General features: G+C 36.4%; 1 pseudogene; it reads right to left on the minus strand.

The window, feature by feature from the left end:
- Positions 1–797, minus strand: part of LOC103459925 (olfactory receptor-like protein OLF4) — a 3,929-nt pseudogene extending 3,132 nt beyond the window's left edge.
- Between the last annotated feature and the right edge of the window lie 2,356 nt (positions 798–3,153).

Genomic DNA, 3,153 nt, shown 5'->3' on the forward strand with positions numbered 1-3,153 from the left:
TTTCTTATTACATTATATTCTGTTATTAAACAGTCCTGAAAGATGTCATCCCAGAATTATCTAAAGTATGGGCAGGACATGTTCATAAGGTCAATATGGTGACCTTCACAATGGGGACAGTAAGTTTCAACATCAGGAAAGGTTTTGGCCATCCTGSTCCTAGTCTTGTATATTTTTAGACATTTTTAATTGAATTAAACTGTCTAGCACATGGGCAGGAGGAATGCACCAAGTCCAGGTCATAGCAAGTAATAATATTAGTTACTATAACTACACACAATACACAGCTCTTGTGACTGTTGCAAAAGCCTTAAAATATTTACATGTCATGCATGACTGACGTGTGGACAGTTTGGTGAGTTTTCAGAAATGTTTGCACCTCCAAAAAGCCAGTTTGTTTCATGGAAGTACAGTAGCATTGGAATTACAGWAGGTCTTTGCAGTGCTTTCGCTGCTTGGGCCTAATTTCTGTATTTCAGGTGCAATAGTGTGTGTCACTGCTGGTGACTAACAGAGCATCACATTACAAATCAAATGGCCTGAAGCGCTTCTGCAATTCTAGAGAAATCTTCCTCAGTTTAGTCAGGTTTTCACTTCCAATTGGATCCTGACAAGTAGAGCAGAACTTTGAAGTATTTTTAAAATGGGCTTTGAAATTTATACAGTATTTACTTTATAATCAGTTTGGCACATAACATACTACACAGTTGTGTGGGTTTTGGGTTGGATTTTTATTTATTTTTTTTCTGTTTTATCAGTAATTCTCTATTCACTTTAGTCTTACCTTCTAGTTTCATTGTTCTAGGCAATTTATTTTGGTTAGATTTGGGTTGTTCTTGTTTTTCCTTCCTAGTGTTTTTAGTTATGCTTCTTAGTTATTTTGTTACCCCATGTTTGGTTGATCTTATTTGTTTGAGTCTAGTCAGATTATTTGTTTAGTCCTTCTAGATATTTCAGCCTCTGTTATAGTGTATCATACTTAGTTCTGTATGAAAAACCACCATTCCAGTTCCTGTTTAAGAAATAAATTGTTTTATTAGATTTTAGATTTCAGTAGCAATCATTAAGACATTCTCCAATAAAGTTTTTCTCTTTWAAATTGTTGAAAATTGCATCCGTCAGTTTACATGTATTCTGATTTTATTTCTAGCTTGGACATCAGAAATTAAAGCTGAGCCTCTCCACTGACATGTGAGATTCAACATAAGAGCAGGTCTGATTGTTTGGTCTCTGAGGCCGTATATGAGGGAGCTCAGGCATTTGGGAAGGACAATAACACAAACATAAAGRRYAATCTGYATGTTCACAGCTTGAATCCTGTCTAGATTATTTGAGATAACAATGAGCAGTGAGTTGTGTATTGTTGAGGACAGTGTGAGGCCCAGCTGCAGCAGATGCAGCAGCAGAGTCCTTCGCGCCTTGTTGGCTGAAGCTTTGTCTGTGGAGGCAGAACGAGCTGCTACAACGATACCAGTATAGGAGAAAACAACGGTTATACCACCTAGTACACACAGAAAATAGGTGAACACTTTGTTAAAAATNCCTCAGGAGACCATCCGCCACCTCATCAGGAGCATGCCCAGGTGTTGTAGGGAGGTCATACAGGCACATGGAGGCCACACACAATACTGAGCCTCATTTTGACTTGTTTTAAGGACATTACATTAAAGTTGGATCAGCCTGTAGTGTGTTTTTTCATTTTTAATTTTGTGTGTGGCTCCAAATCCAGGCCTCCATTAGTTAATAAATTTGATTTCCATTGATGATTTTTGTGTGATTTTGTTGTCAGCACATTCAACTTTGTACAGAACAAAGTATTGAATGAGAATATTCCATTCATTCAGATCTAGAATGTGTTATTTGAGTGTTCCCTTTATTTTTTTTGAGCAGTGTATATTTGTTGTACCCAATAAAGCATTTCATACTTTTTACCCAGACAGCTGCAGTGCCTATATATTTCAAACCTCCTATTCACACTGTGTTACCTGGAGATGGTCTGCATGACTTGGCTTTCCTTCACCCAATATTTATACGATTAGTCTTTAAACACTTGAGACTGGTGTGTGAAATTTAATTGGCTAATGTTGTTGGAACTGTAGTGTTTTGTATTGCACTAGGCCTTTAGTAGTTAGATTAAATAATTTTGATGCATCTTCCTACTAAGTTATTGGAAAAACCTTTTACTATCATTCATCCTACTCTTGTTTTTTATTAACTCTTGTCTTAGTTAAGGTATTGATTGAATTGCCTATGAACATTATGTAAGGCCTCTTCTTAAACCCCTCCTCCTCAAAGCCTTATCTTTAGCTTATTGTTGATTCAGTAGTCAAATCAAGCCTTTACCACCTTTTTTTAAAATTGAGAAGGCTATGCACCTTTGGAATTCATTTCTGTAAGCTCTTTATGTTGCCGTCTCTCAGACTTCAGTTGGGCCAAAATGTGGCTGCTTTTAACTGACACCTTCATAAGCTCATCASTCCTGTTTTGTCTTCCCTCCACTGACTGCCTCTCCATTTTACAATACATTTTAAAATGTTATTGTTTGTTTTGAAAGCTCTTACTAGTTATGTTCCATCCTATGTCTCTGTGTTTTTTTCAGTTCTGGTTTGAGTGGTAAATCCCTGAGGTCGTCATCATTGTTCTTTCCGAAAGTTCCAAGAACAAACATTTGTGGTGACCAGACTTTCAGGATTGCAACATCCAACAGGATTTATCCATGAACGAATAATAGCTTGGAAGAAAGATAAACACCAGACATTATGTTGAACACATTACTCTCAACTTCCAGGACCTTGCAAGCAGGCGGTCTGTTCTAGCAGCTCTCTCAGTTCGGAGCACTTCTCTTTAAAAATCCCTGAGATGGGTTTTGTTTTCTTACATTATTTCAAAAAACATTTCCGCTGTTACCCTTTCAACCTTTGCAGTTCGCAAAGTTTTTAGTGTCAGTTTTGTAAATATTCTGTTTTTTATGCAGAAATAGACATGAACATTTAGTAAATTTCTTAAATTATTCTGCTCAGTTGCACGTTTCTTTGAGTTACACTATCTTAAAAACAGCTCTATTGAACCTTGCAATTTTGGCGTTACTGTACATTATTTTACTCTTAGTTCTGTTTTTATACATTTTATGTGTTATCTTTATATGAATCAACA

The sequence above is a fragment of the Poecilia reticulata genome, unplaced genomic scaffold, assembly GCF_000633615.1.
Source record: "Poecilia reticulata strain Guanapo unplaced genomic scaffold, Guppy_female_1.0+MT scaffold_131, whole genome shotgun sequence".
NCBI lineage: Eukaryota > Metazoa > Chordata > Actinopteri > Cyprinodontiformes > Poeciliidae > Poecilia > Poecilia reticulata.